This window comes from Triturus cristatus, chromosome 6 (assembly GCF_964204655.1).
Source record: "Triturus cristatus chromosome 6, aTriCri1.1, whole genome shotgun sequence".
In the NCBI taxonomy this organism is placed as follows: Eukaryota; Metazoa; Chordata; class Amphibia; order Caudata; family Salamandridae; genus Triturus; species Triturus cristatus.
In genome coordinates, this window is record NC_140589.1 from 1,225,055,127 (window position 1) to 1,225,071,165 (window position 16,039).

The 16,039-nt window shown below is 46.1% G+C and overlaps 1 protein-coding gene across 2 annotated transcripts in view; it reads right to left on the reverse strand.

The window, feature by feature from the left end:
- The window catches only part of FYN (FYN proto-oncogene, Src family tyrosine kinase), a 514,055-nt gene extending 498,383 nt beyond the window's left edge, over nt 1–15,672 (reverse strand). The window contains exon 1 of one of the 2 annotated variants that reach the window (XM_085612142.1): nt 15,190–15,672. The gene's annotated coding sequence lies outside the window, so the exon portion shown is untranslated. The remainder of the gene's footprint in view (nt 1–15,189) is intronic. The other variant, XM_085612143.1, reaches the window with a different exon arrangement.
- Between the last annotated feature and the right edge of the window lie 367 nt (nt 15,673–16,039).

A 16,039-nucleotide genomic window follows, 5' to 3' on the forward strand; every position in this document is an offset into this window, starting at 1 on the left:
GTTTCAAACCCTCCTTTAAAAAACCGCCGGTGCTCAGACCCGGTGAGACCCGGCCCACTTAAAGCCCTGCCTACGCCGTCATCTTCTTTCCAAAAATTCCTCCCTCTCTGTGCGGGAGTCCTAATAATGCCCACCCTTTTTCACCTCGGTCGTTGAGCATTCCCTTTGCGTACTCTCGCGAAGGAGGGAAAAACATCAGTCCACACACAACTCCAGGTCAAATTGTAGGCTGAAACTGTGCCAACTCAACAGCACATTCAACTCAGAGGATAGTCATAACTATCACTAAATCAACAGAAAACACAATAAGAAACAACCACTGGCACTGTCAAACCCAGCATATGTCTCTAAACCATACTGTTGACTAAGCTTTTGCAACCACAACAGCACATCCGTATCAGGTTATATTCACAAAAAAATCTTCTGCCTATAACACACTTAAGACACAACCAGTGCTTAATTTGTGAAAAAATAAGTACCAGGGCCCGCGTCAGAAGGCCACTGCAGCTTGTCCCACTCATTGTTCCAGCTAGCACAGCCAATACCAACACAACTACTAACATCCCACTCCTGTAAGTGTGACAATTCAGACTGATCCAGGCCCCCAAAGCTATAAGAATGGCTTGGGTAGCAGTTATTAGGCATTTATAATTCAAGTTGAATTAATTAACAACTGTTGGTGTGCTCATCTCTAAATTAAACAAACAACGCTACCCTGTGGCAGACTGTCATAAGTGCAGGTGTTGACAAGAGCTGGTCTGAGCACCGGAAACCACCTGCTCAAATTAAGCACTGGACACAACCCGTAGCACCATCATCACACGTAACATGGCTCCAAACCACACAGCTTGATAAAGACAGCCACCTCAAGAGTACTTCAATATAACATTTTACTCCAATTAGGCAAAACCACTAGCACGATCAACTCCATAGCAAGAATCCATGCCAATCGCATGAGTACAGATTTCCAACCTCAATAGCACATCGTTCATCCCAACAAATCAAATATCATTAATCCAGGTGGAATTAACTTAAACACACCACACCTAGAGTCACATACCATACACCAACGCCAAGTAACTATGTCTCCAAACTTAAAACAGACGCCAATTGCTGAGCAATGCAGAATCATGCAGTGGAGCAGAATGAAACAACCTGCAGAGTACTTTGGCATACACATGCATACAGTCAATAACATTCATCACTACCCAATGCATTAGTCAACTCTAAGCATATTCAAGTACGTTGTTTGAAGCATTAACGTGCAGTGACATTTTTCTATTACATTAGGTCCTGGTGACATCACAAGCAAAAAAAAAGCTGTCTTAAAAATCCAACAGCCTCCATCAGCTCAAACACAGTTTTGAGAGATCAAATGCACTTTCTGTATTGTTTTTAGGCAAAAGGCCTTGGGAGAACTATGCTTCAGAAGGGACTTTGAGAATTTTGTTTGCTTTGGCCTATTATCCCATCCCACTGCTGTGACCACTCTGATACCCTTCATTTTGAGATCTACATTTTTTTTAAAAGCCCTGAAACACTTGAATAGGTTCACCATCCTTGTTACATCTGGCCTCAAATTCTTAATAAAAATCCATAAGCGTACATATACATTCAGAAGCTTTCCATCAGCCCTCTTCGTCCACTAGGCTGCTCAAGTGGCATTCACATTTGCTTATGCCTTCCATACCTTACAGCATGGGGCAATAGGTCAGCTCACTGCAGCATCACTGTGGGTGGTGGCATTTCGTTTGTGCATATGAGCACAGCTTCTTAGAGAGTAGCCCACTTCTGTTCCACGGCTGATAGGCCAATCGCTCCTTTCATTTTTGCTTTCATTCCATTTTTTTAAAATTATTTTCATAATGGGTCATTTTGTACTTATTTTTGCAAACATATGCATACCATCTTTAGATGGTGACACCATGACTTGCTATTACTTTTAAAGTTTTAATGCCTGTTGCATGAGTTTGCAAAAGCCAGGTCTATTAACTTTGCCAATGCTTGTTAAATTTAATAATAACACTTGGTAAATAGTATACCACAAATTAAATTGCAGCTTCATGAACAAACAGGAGTTATTATTATCGGACTCAGAATATTCGTGGCATCCGAGCTCTGCAGATATAGCGGGAGCCCGGCAACGACGCTTAGGTTGTTACAGAACGACTCTTAGGGTCTTCATAGGTTCCCTCCTTTAATAGGACTGGGGCGTTCTGTCTATAGAAGAGGATTTCACAGTAGCAAACCAGAAGTAATTGCTCTAAAGTGAGGGGACATTACTGTCCCGCTCAGGGAGGTCCAAAACTCGTGGACTGTGTTTGACGATCCATGATTGACCCTTGAAGTTGAAGCTTTAAAAAAGAAATAAGAATTTTGAGGAGTATGCTACTTCGTTCTGATTCACATGTGCTTTATCTCTCCATGTCTATATTGCCCCTCTGGCCACCTCTTGAAGCAATTGTATTGTAGTATGGTCCTGAAGAAGGTGGCTGGACGAAATGAGTTTCCACACCGAAACGTGCGTTGACCATTCTCTGAGAGTGACTCCAGTCCACAACACTACAGCGGCTAAAATCAGAATTGTTTCCCCGTTGTATTTGGTTTTCATGCATGTGTAGAGTGGCTGGATCAGAATGTATGGAGAGTATGATAGGTGGTGATTCTGGAAGGGGGTATGAGTGAGTGGATGTCATGTGGGGGTTTCTTCAATTTTAATGTGTTCATTGTGTTTAATGTACAGTGTTCCAGCAAAGCAATCTATGGAATAATATGTTAAAATAATGTGAAATCAATTGTGGACTAATGTTGAATGAATTTTTGGGGTGATATTAAGTCAGATAAATAATAAGAAATAAAGAACAAACTATGTTTGACAAATGAATATGCATTTTGACTAGAAACATTTCTTTGGGGGGGTCAGAACCACAAGCACTGATTAGGCATTTAAGAAGACATACAGGTCAAGAGGGATTTTGCTTATTGTTTATTGATATTTTCTCACCCTTGTCCCAGACCTAAAATTATAGCAATAGAAGGGCACCTTTTCTCTCAGGTGATATTCGTTTTATTGCCTTCAAAATGGTGAGATATAAATGTTCTGAACCTGTGACTTGCATGATTCTGGGTGGGTGCTCAGCCACTGAACTATCTTGCCCACTTTACTCACAGTTATTTCTAAGAAACCCACATCACTGCTGCAGGGATTCTGTCACCCTCACACATGCCTGCCATCCCACGTTTCATCCTGAAAGTCCCTCAGCATTAACCTGATGTGTCACAGAGGAAGATCTGGCCAAAAAAAGGGATGTTCTGCCTACATGGTGTTTCGAAACTTTAAAAACATAGGTATCTCAGAAAAAACGTCTAGGGTTGTGGATTAATCTGCAGAAGAAGGAAGGCTCTATTCTGAAAATGTGATTATTCATCCCACTTACAGTAAGTGAGGTCTGGGCTGAGCCCGCGTTAAATTGACCCGAATCGATACAAGATTGCCGTAAACACATCTGAAGGACACATGTAGTCTTAAACACTGCGGTTTATAGTTGTGCATCACTTAGGGATACCACATCTATTCATCTCAGAGAAAGCACCTAAGTGCACTCTGAAAGGTCACGGTCAGGGAGCAGACAGGAAATGTCACCTGGTGCAGGTGTGACATCTGTTCATTTCAGAGAAAGTACCTTAGTTCAACCTGCAAGGTCACGGTCAGGGAGCAGACGTGACATGTCAGCTGGTGCAGGTGTGACATCTGTTCCTCTCAGAGAAAGTACCTTAGTGCAACCTGGAAGGTACGGCCCGGGGCTGGTGTGACAAGTCACCTGGTGCATGTGTGACATCTATTCATCTCAGAGAAAGCACCTTAGTGCAACCTGCAAGGTCACGGTCAGGGAGCAGACGTGACATGTCACTTGGTGCAGGTGTGACATCTGTTCCTCTCAGAGAAAGCACCTTAGTGCAACCTGCAAGGTCACGGTCAGGGAGCAGACGTGACATGTCACCTGGTGCAGGTGTGAGATCTGTTCATTTCAGAGAAAGTACCTTAGTTCAACCTGCAAGGTCACGGTCAGGGAGCAGACGTGACATGTCACCTGGTGCAGGTGTGACATCTGTTCCTCTCAGAGAAAGTACCCTAGTGCAACCTGCAAGGTCACGGTCAGGGAGCAGACGTGACATGTCACCTGGTGCAGGTGTGACATCTGTTCCTCTCAGAGAAAGTACCTTAGTGCAACCTGCAAGGTCACGGTCAGGGAGCAGACGTGACATGTCACCTGGTGCAGGTGTGACATCTGTTCATCTCAGAGAAAGCACCTTAGTGCACGCTGCAAGGTCACGGTCAGGGAGCAGACGTGACATGTCACCTGGTGCAGGTGTGACATCTGTTCCTCTCAGAGAAAGTACCTTAGTGCAACCTGCAAGGTCACGGTCAGGGAGCAGACGTGACATGTCACCTGGTGCAGGTGTGACATTATTCCTCTCAGAGAAAGTACCTTAGTGCAACCTGCAAGGTACGGCCCGGGGCTGGTGTGACAAGTCACCTGGTGCATGTGTGACATCTATTCATCTCAGAGAAAGCACCTTAGTGCACGCTGCAAGGTCACGGTCAGGGAGCAGGCGGGACATGTCACCTGGTGCAGGTGTGACATCTGTTCATTTCAGAGAGAGTGCGTTATTGCACTCTGCAAGGCACGGTCCGGGGCTGGTGTGACGCGTCTCCTGGTGCAGGTGACAACTATTAATCTCAGAGAGAGTACCCTCTGCAAGCTCGGTCCGGGTGGAGGTGTGACATGTCACCATAACCTGAATAACTAGCTGCACAGGTAAAGGCTATAAAAGGAGGATTCCCCCATTCATTATAAATGCAGGAGGCCCTTCCTGTCAGCAGGGAGAAAGCTATGCCGGTCCCCTCACTCAGGAAGCTGGCACAGCTTGGTGGCACCAGAAAGTTCTCCGTCCCATGTTCTCCAGAACACTTCTAGTGCCACGCGCTCACTTATGAAGGAGATCTATTCAGCTCACTTGTTCTAGTGACCTCAGAATTCAGACGACCCTCGCAGCCAACACCTTCCCATTGGTCATAACCACTAATGGCGCCACATGCTACCAGCATTACAGGGATGAGTGTTTTTGTGCAGGAAAGGACACCTTCATGCACAAAAACAAGCATTGATGGTGTGCTGCAGAATGCAGCATGCACAGAAAGAGGAAAAAAACAGGAAAACAAAAAAAAAAAATCTCTGTTGCCTCTACTTACGGGGAGGCGTAGGATTCTTGCACATTCCCAGGTTTATGAAATGTTGTAAATCAGGGAATGCGGCAGAATCCATGGGTGTTGCGTGGGAACACGCACAGCAACACCCATGGCACGCCCCTTTCACGCAAAGTGATGCGTGAAAAGGGGCCATATTTACATGGCCATGGAAAGCCTCGCAGGGTGGCTTTGCGTGGCTTGTAAATATGGGCCGGCACACTGAGCCACTGGTGCGTCAAAAAAAGTGATGCACCGGCAGAGAAAGAGGCTTGTAAATAAGCCCTCATGTTTTTAATAAGCAAGCAAGGGTGAACAAACTACCTAGAACTTTGTGGAGAGGACTCTTCTGTATGACTTCTTTCTGTGGTGCATGTCGCACCGGTGAAGAAGTACTGACCGATCCCAGAGGAGGCAAGCTAGACATGTGTGGCAGCTAAAACCTGAGAAGGGGGAGACCTCAGCCATGCCTGACATGGTCAGGCTCTGAACCTCTTCAAAAGATGACCAGTAGAGAGGGCTTCATGTGACTGACACCACAAGAGAAGGCGAGGTCTCAAGGGATGCTTATGTGAACCTGTCAGATCACAAACTCATGTCTTTTTGTGTTTGGGGGAGATGACCTTGGAACAGCAATATCTTTGCGTGGACAGATCACCTCTCCTATTAGGAGATGGGAGCTCCTCCAGCAAGAAGGTGATGGCGGGATGAGGACAAAATGTTTTTTTCTCATCTCCTCATACTTTCCTCTGCACAGGAGGTGCTGAAGAAGTTCTCCATTAAAGGGAGCGCAGCCATGCTCCTTAGTGCCCCACATTAGTCCCTGCCGCGTCTGGCTCTCTTGCTGCAAACTGGCTATGTCATGCCATGTTATATAGGATATTTATAAAGCACAGTCATACACCAAAGGTGTCTTGGGGTTGAGTTACCACAGAAAGACTGAGAGAAGAGGAAGACACGTAAGTGAAAACAAGCATTGGCATAGCCAATAGGTCTCGCCTTTGGGACCTTATAAGTGTTTAGCCATGCATCAGTTGCATAACTAAATACTTATAAGGTCATAAAAGCGGGACCTATTGGCTATGCCAAGCGGCCGTGCGGCTGCTAAAGTGATCGCGATCAAACATCAAAGCGGCCGTGCAGCCGCGAAAGTGAAAATAATCTCGATCAAGAACGGCACGTGCGCACGCGCACATGCACTGTAGCTCTAGGCTGGCCTGGTAGCACTTTTTGGAGCCTTCTCAATAAGTCTCGCCAGACCAGCGCATGCGCTGGGTCAGGCGAGACCTAAACATAAGTTTGTTCCTAAAAAGATTGTGGGAGGCGAGAGCTTTACACTCTACATGCTGATTATTCAAAAGCGGAGGTGGAGAAGGATTTTGCACCTTTAAAAGACTTTTGGAGGTGGTGAACGGTCAAAGATTAGTAGAGTCTGAGTGTAGAGCCCGCATATGAATCAATTTTTCTTAGTTTGGTATTCAGATAATCAGGTGTGTGTTGAGAAAGACATTTGTGAACTAAGCATAGAGTTTTAAGTGTAACTTTTTTTCTGTATGGTAAACCAGTGCATAAGGGTCAAAGGAAGAGAAACTGGAAGTTGTAGGCAAGTCTGGAGCCAAGGTTGCAGCAACGTTTATGCACTTCAAGCTTTCCTAACCCATTTGAGGCCTGAATTATATCCCTAGGCACTTCCCTCTCTAAAAGGGGAAATCTTGGTTCCAGCAGAGTTAGAAAACAGACTTATCAGTCCTTCATCGCAGCAAGGTTCTTAAGCAGACATCTCAGCTGTATTATACCACAATATCATGGTTGAAATATTGACCTGCAAACAATATTGCATCCCACAATATCTACTATCATTCAGAGTCATCAATGCAGGAGGGGAACAACCTTTACAACGCAACTTTTACAACGCACTACACTTACAACGCATTTTTTACAACGCATAATCCATTACAACGCATGACATTACAACGCATGACACTACAACGCATTTTTAAAAACTACCTTTACAACGCATTCCATTACAACGCATACTACCATTACAACGCATACCATTACAACGCATAATATTACACTACACTATCCAACACTTACCCTACTGTTGCACCCCCTGGAGTTAGAATAGTAATTTTTACCCCTATACTATCCAACACTTACCCTACTGTTGCACCCCTTGGAGTTAGAATAGTAATTTTTACCCCTATACTATCCAACACTTACCCTACTGTTGCACCCCCTGGAGTTAGAATAGTAATTTTTATCCCTATACTATCCAACACTTACCCTACTGTTGGACCCCCTGGAGTTAGAATAGTAATTTTTACCCCTATACTATCCAACACTTACCCTACTGTTGCACCCCCTGGAGTTAGAATAGTAATTTTTACCCCTAAACTATCCAACACTTACCCTACTGTTGCACCCCCTGGAGTTAGAATAGTAATTTTTACCCCTATACTATCCAACACTTACCCTACTGTTGCACCCCCTGGAGTTAGAATAGTAATTTTTACCCCTATACTATCCAACACTTACCCTACTGTTGCACCCCCTGGAGTTAGAATAGTAATTTTTACCCCTATACTATCCAACACTTACCCTACTGTTGCACCCCTTGGAGTTAGAATAGTAATTTTTACCCCTATACTATCCAACACTTACCCTACTGTTGCACCCCCTGGAGTTAGAATAGTAATTTTTACCCCTATACTATCCAACACTTACCCTACTGTTGTACCCCCTGGAGTTAGAATAGTAATTTTTACCCCTATACTATCCAACACTTACCCTACTGTTGCACCCCCTGGAGTTAGAATAGTAATTTTAACCCCTATACTATCCAACACTTACCCTACTGTTGCACCCCCTGGAGTTGGAATAGTAATTTTACCCCTATACTATCCAACACTTACCCTACTGTTGCACCCCTGGAGTTAGAATAGTAATTTTTACCCCTATACTATCCAACACTTACCCTACTGTTGCACCCCCTGGAGTTAGAAAAGTAATTTTTACCCCTATACTATCTAATACTTACCTTAAATGCAATTTAATATTATGCGTTGTAATGGTATGCGTTGTAAAGGTAGTATGCGTTGTAATGGAAATGCGTTGTAAAGGTAGTTTTTAAAAATGCGTTGTAGTGTCATGCGTTGTAATGTCATGCGTTGTAATGGATTATGCGTTGTAAAAAATGCGTTGTAAGTGCATGCGTTGTAAAAGTGTGCGTTGTAACGACATACATCCATGCAGGAAGATGTGGAATAAGGAATAGTAAATGTGTGTGTGTGTGTCTCTCTCTCTCTCTCTCTCTCTCTCTCTCTCTCTCTCTCTCTCTCTCTCTATATATATATATATATATATATATATATATATATATATATATATATATATATATATATTCTGATGTTATTGTGGTAGTGGATACTGTGGATTCGATATTTTTGCATGTCAACATTTTGACCGCCATGTTGTGCCACTCAACCATCTCAGCCTCTGTCAGGGAAGTAGTCCACAAAGCACTCCACAGTGAAACCAACCACCAGGTTGAAGAAATTATCTTCACTGCACCATGGCAGGCCAATGAGCTCGCTTTCTTGTCCACTCAGTGTTAGTTTTAATTAGTTTAACATGTTCCACCCTGCTCCATTTTTGAAAAGCGCTGAAGACACACCCCTTTACAGAACACTATATCATGATGCAGTAACATTCCACTTCCGCTCTTAGAAAACAGTTACCCCTCCAATCCCACATTAACTGTGTCTTTGCCTTGTACAGCTACTTTTTAGGTCTGGCCTGCAGCAGCGCATGCACTCTCGCTTGCGAGAGATATTGTAAACAATAAGGGGGCTTGCTGATTGGTGTCCTTCCGCTGTGATTGAGGTACTACGTTGATTTTTTCATCCTCCCTGTCTTCTTTGTTGAACCTCTTGCCGTTTGTAGCTATGTGTTACTATACCACACGCACTTCAAATAAGCCAGTTCTCTTTGAAATGGATGTTTATTGTGACAACAGATGTTACCGGCTTTTATTGTGACAACAGATGTTATCTGCTTCCAAATGTATTTTCACTAAGACACAGACATGGGCACAATAGCTTTTTTTATGGGATAGGATTTTTTGCCAACTGTCATATTTTCTTTCTTTTTCACGCATGGGGAGATAAACTGATTTGCACAGAATCACAGAGGTGCTGTGGAGACACCCAACAAGCATTGGCAAACCCAAAAGGTCTCGCCTTTGAGTCTATTGGTTCTGTTATTGCCATTTGTTCATACTGTCCAGCATGGGCATTGCCGACTTTGACAATGATATGTAGCCATGATGTATATCAGCATGCCTGCTATGCAGCAAGGCTAAAAATAGTAATAAAAAGGACTATGATGCATCGAGCGCTAATGCACTAAAAAAAAAACGCAACACTGCATTACATTAGCTCTGGCTGTGTGACACATCTTTTTTTAATCCGTTTTATCTACACTGCAAAGCAACAACGCGGCTTTACAGCATGGCTACAAAACATTGCCAAAGCCAACAGCATTCACATGCAAGCTTTGCCAATGCTTGTGTACTAGGTTCTTGCAGCATACATGCCACATATATACGTACATGTTCAGATCTGCTGTGCTCAAAAATTGCCATATAACAAGCATTGGCATAGCCAATAGGTCTCGCCTTTGGGACCTTATAAGTGTTTAGCTATGCAACAGTTGCATAACTAAATACTTATAAGGTCCCAAAAGCGAGACCTATTGGCTATGCCAATGCTTGTTTAAGGGATGTCCCGGTGTCAGGGTTTCGTCAAAATGTCCCTTAAGGGAGGGTTTGGTGAACCTGCACATTAATCAGTGTTGTACAGGCACACTCTTCAGTGCAGCCGCCAAAGTGAAAGTAATCGCGGTAAAGCGAGGCGCGCGCGCCCGCGCACATGCACTGTAGCTCTAGGCTGGCCTGGTAGCACTTTTTGGAGCCCTCTCAATAAGTCTCGCCAGACCAGCGCATGCGCTGGGTCAGGCGAGACCTAAAAATCCTCCCTCCAGCAGTGTGTGACTACGAGGAGACTAGGCTAGCCTTTTTTTTAGTCTCACAAGTGGACAGGACAAATCTCTTGCGTGGTTTCGTAAAAATAAGTTTGGGATTTGCATGGCTCGACTTTCGTTTGGGACGTAAAAATGGCTCTGGTCATGTTCATGAAGAACTACGTTGTGCCAATATGCTTGCAGACACAAAGTTGGCTACACAGTTGAACATCCCCTTTTGGACCGTACGCGTTAGTATATATCAGATAATCAGAGATCAGCCTTTATCTGACTGAATAGCCATGAACCTATTTAAACCACAATCATGCAGTGCTGTTTACTTATCTCACTGTGTGGGCCCAAAACGCTGAACCAGTGTCACTCGGACTAGGAGGTTATGTTTTCTTTTCATTTACCTAAGCCCTAAGATGCTCAGTGAACTAAGATCTCTGTGTGAGCCTCAGGTCACGCTATGAAAACAAAACTGAGGTATTACGCACAATATAAAGAAAGTTGTTATTATGAAACGTGGACAAAAATGAAATATCATATTATCGTTAGGAAAAAAACTTGAGGGCAATTTGTCAAATTCTGGGCTACTGTTTTCTAGCAAACCTAAATGTGCATAATGAATGAATGTTGTAGTGGGATGAATGAATGTGTTTACTACTCCAACGAAAATGAACCTTACTGGCGCCACATACCTTCATGAATGTCAATGGGGGGTAGCTGCTGCTACCCCTGGTATTCCTTTTGGTAACACTGGGGCTACCCTTGCTGCCCCGGGTCTCAGAGGTAAGGAAGCAACAACAGGAACAGGAAGTAACTGGGTTCCAAGGGATATGTTTACTTTTTTATAAGTTTCACTCATGTTCCTTCCCCTGCCCCCTCCTCAGCAAAAAAAAAGAGGCTATTAGGAGAAAGATGGTGGGACCAGGGGTCAATGCTGTGATGTCATCAACAGTCAAAGGTTGGGGCGGTGCCACTCAAACTAGCCCTGGAACTTTAAAGATTTGACATCCAGGGGTGCTTTTACCTCTTCCAGCCAATCAGTGACAAGATATCCTGGTGAAAAAGCTCGGCCTGAAGCACAAGAGAAAAGATCACCTCTCTGGTGGTTCTCGGGACCCCCGCACCCAGGGCACCTTTAAACTGCAGACTGAGAAGTGTGAAAAAGAAAAAAAACAAGGCAGCAAGATGTTTCCATCAATGCACCCAGGATCTGGAACAACAACCTGGCATCCATCAGGAAAGCCCCAACGCTAGGAAAGAGTTGAAGACGCACCTACATCACAACGCATTAACCGTCCACAAGCCAGCTACCGCTCCTATTACTTGTTGACTTTATGCTTGTCTTTGACCATGTATAGAGCTCTGCTTCCTTTCATCTAGGTTCACGTTATAGAAATATCTTATACAAAAACAACAGTTGATGGACAGAATGCAGAACAGTGTCATACATTCACCCCAGTACAGAGATCTGGGCCTAAATCCATCGTTCTTTTTGCATTTGTCACCCCGAGTGGGACGGGTATGCCCAGACGTGAGTCCTGTGCTCTCCATGCCACTGGAATCAAGCTATCCAGGCTGAAGAGGGGTGAAACCCCGAAACTGGTCCCAGGATGCTTGTTTCCAGTACAGGGATGACCTGGCCTGGCACTTCGGGCTGGACTGTTCCCATTGGGCACAGGGTCAAGACTGATTTGCATATGGCTGGGTCCAAACTGGAATGGCATGGTGAGCAAAAAAACGATGGATTTAGGCCCAGATCTCTGTACTGGGGTGAATGTATGACATTGTTCTGCATTCTGTCCATCAATCGTTCTTTTTGCATAGAAATATCTTATACACACATATATACGTGCAATAGATGCCTTTTAAACTACTCTCTGCCCGTCAGCTCAGGGGGCTGCCCACGCGAGGCTGAATAATCAGCGCGTTTCATAACATGGCACATGTGTGTCTTCACACTACACAGTGTGATCCTGGTACAGGGCTGTGAACAGACTCCAATCAGCAGCAGGTTCAGGCGTACAATGCTTGTTTATGTTCATTTCTGAAAGGCTTTGTGGAGCGCTGCGTGCCACTGGGTGGCCTTACAGCACAGAATTATCCTGGTGAAGAATAGCGCTTTCCTATGCCTTGCAGGGACCAAAGCGCTTTATACATGGCCAAGTAGGGCTGACAAGAGGCGACAGGATTGTTTTGGGAGTAATTTGCAAAGTATGAGATGCCACTGTAATCTAAGCTTGCAGAGACAGGCGTTCATTACAAGTTTATTCAACATATTATCATCGAGGTGTGTGATGTTCCCTTGTATACAGTTGTGGCAATTGCTACAATTGTAGGAAGGTTTAAGCCCTTTGTAGGTATCCGAATGAGTTTCCAACGTTCGATGTGTCAACATTTACTTGCGATTCCGTCCCCTGGTATAAGCAAAGATAGGTTGTTGGTTGAATATTCCTAAAAAGTCAGGTTCCATACTCAATAGGGGCCAATGTTTGGATATGATTTTCCTGTACTGATTACTTATGACAGAGTATTTCGAAACCACTACCATGCATTTCTAACTTTCACAATTTCACCACCATGTTTGATTTATTTTTATTAAGACCCATGGACTGCGATAGTGTTTGTCACCTGGGCTACTGACATGGAGATACTTTGTTCACTTTGTAAGTTAACAACGCACAATCGCAATACACAGTAGTATAGCATTGATAGCATTGCATTTTGTCTTTAATTTGTAGAGCTACCCCCTGAGGAAGGGCTGCAGTAATAGCCCGAAATGCATTGGGGATATATAAATTGGAATATTTGAAGATATGGAGAATCTTTTTGCAAATTGAATAAACCTCGATGATAATATGTTGAATAAACTTTAATTTGGATCTTGATGGATTACACGAGTGAAACTTTGAACATTGAACTAGACCACTGAGTCTCATTTACGCTGTGCACTAAGGAGTCCGCCCCCAAGTTTTGGACACATTGTAATAGTCGTTGTAGTACTTAGCGCTGTAACGGAACAGACAGCGCCACCTTAGTAGCACGCGACAGCCCATAAACTTTCGGATCTACATCAATTACTTTCAAGCTGTGCGAGTCCCACCATTATCTTTGTCAAAGACAGGCGTTCAGCAGGTCTAGGCATCCATCCTGAGTCCCGTAGTGGCAGATGTACATGCAGGGGGTGGTGGTAGCGAGGCCGTCTTCGCATCATCTGCACTTTAAAATCATCAGCTGTATTCATCATAAGATGGAGCATTGAGGAATGGGTTAACAGCAGTGCTTTAAATGGGCCGGTACTGTCCGGTGCTGAGTACACACTACTTTTTATTTTGAGAAGGAGAGTACCTACACTTCTGAATACAGACGTGTTATTTTCAACTGGCGAGTACCGGCACTTCTCAGAAAAAAAGTAGGTACTCGAATACAGTGTACCTGCACTTCTACTTTTTTCATTTCAAGCGGATAAAAGGCGAGGGTGAGAAATGGCCCCAACCGGGGCCGCAGAGAGCTGCAGTCAGAGGCAGCAGAGGGAGGCTGTGCACAGGCAGGGAGAGCACAAGGCCTCCGACGGCTCTCTCCCTCCGTTTCTCGTCAGCCGCTCGACAAAGATCCTTCCCAGCCACAATGTAGCGGTCTGCCACACTGACATTGACCGGGCCGGCCTTGCCTGTCACCAGAGCCAGGCCCCTCCACCCATGTCAGCGCGCTCTGAATCTCAAACCTCTGACTTGGCATTTGTGGCCCTCGTCAGCGCTTGCACAATTAATTTAAATGAAGCGCCCCCTTTTACTCTGGTTCATCTCACGCTCAAGGCCTTCCTCCCTCCTTAGTCTTCATCTCGCCGCGTGCCAGATAATCACTTTTTCCAAATGCGGTGTACATTGAGTATACTATTGGAATGCACATTTAATTTTCCCTGAACAAGAGCAGTGTACTTCCGCTGCCCCCACCTACCCAGAACAAACTCGGTGCCAGGCTGGCACTTTACAAATCTTACACGACATGACTAGCTGTAACAATTTCACGACATCACAAAAACACCCGCTTAGTTCAATGCATGCAATAAAACAACTGAAGCTCGGCGTTCAGGCGATCTCAAACGAACCCCCGTTCTGCTCTGAAAGTTGACATTTTTGCCGAGAGGCTGAGATGAACTCAGCTCCAAATCTGCCGCCCCCCTCCCCACCTTGGCAGATACAGGTGGTCAGGGGCACCTGGAATATTCCGCCTACTGCTACTGTAGTGAGGTCGGGAAGGATTTGCAGATAACAAAAACAGGCACCCTGGGCTGCATTTAGGGCCCTTGAAGCCTGATGTACAAGGTCCTTTGTCTCCTGCACAGGCGGTGATTTACGTGGCCCCTGCATGGGCACCGATTGCAGCAGCTTGGGTGGATGTCATCAGCGTCACCCTGCAGCCCACCCTGGCACGGAGGCGAGAGTCTCCTCTGCCCGGGCCGCAGAGAGGGATAATCCTGTCCACAGCCCCGCAGACAGCAGCCACGGGAGCACGCATGACGCTCCAACCCATGTCCACATGGAGTAACAAAACAACTCGGCGAGGAGATAGCGGCTGGACCATCTGCCAGCTGACGGCGCCGTGCCCCAGGGCACCACCGAGGACGCACAGCGCCCCGGCGCCTATTGTGACAGCCCGAGGGAGCATCGCCAATCAAAAGCCACCAGACAAATGCACGCATGTCCTCCAGCAAACCAGGAGCTGGGGGTCCTTGCAACCCCGACCACCCGATGAGAGAGGGCGAGGTGCCCACTTGACACCCCTGCCCGGCCCCAGAGGGAGAGCCGGTGAACACCTGTGCTGGGGGACCTCCCCTATCCCAGCACGCCTTGCTGCGGTCCTTATGTTGTCACCTATCTGCAGGACTATCAATAAAGAGCGTGTCCTACCTGCCGTGGGCCAGCGCCGCTCTCTCCCCTCTCACATCATCGCGCCCTGTGCTCCTCCGCCGGCTGCAGGGGGCGCGATGCTCTGGACGCTGCAGTCACGGGCTCAGTCCTCGCCTGAATGACCGCTAACGGGGTCTGTAAGTCAGGGGTGGGCGCTGCCTGTCCCAGCGCACAGCTGCAGAGGCAGAGCCCGTCCGGCACAGAGTGCCCGCTGGCCACAGCCTGAGATGGGTGGACTGCGGAGCTCGGCTTTCCCCAGGGCAGGGCCTCCTCCGCTCCCTGTGTGTCTGTGCTGGCTCCAGCACCGCCTCTCTATCCCGGCTCCGCTCCTGACAGATGGTGCAGTTGCAGCTCTGCTCTATCCAAGGCACCCCCCAGAAGGAAGGAAACCCCTCCCCCCCCTGCCGCCCCTCCTCCTTGCCTCTGTCTCTCTCGCCCTCTCCACCCAGACCCCCGCCCTCCGAAAGAGCTCAAGAGCTGAGTGACAGCGACGCCTGCCTATGGCGGGGCGGGTTGGAGGATGCTCCGATCTGCATGCTATTGTGAAGATGCAGGGGACCAGGAGGAGGAGGGCGGGGTGGATGCTGCTAACGCTGCCAGTGACTGCTGTGACCTCACCATCATATTCTGCTCTGTGTAGCACGGAGCTGCATTTATTTTTATCGTGTGCCCCCTTTCTGCGATTTTGGTGGTTAGTTCCTTCCAACGCACCCCCCCCCCCCGCCTTTTATTTTGTTCCTGTGTGGATGTTGGCTTCGGCTGCGGTTGACGGATTTGCATTGTGTACATTTCGCATCCCAGCGGCTCCCATTTTCAGACCAGCTGCTTCATATCACAAAAATCGTGTACT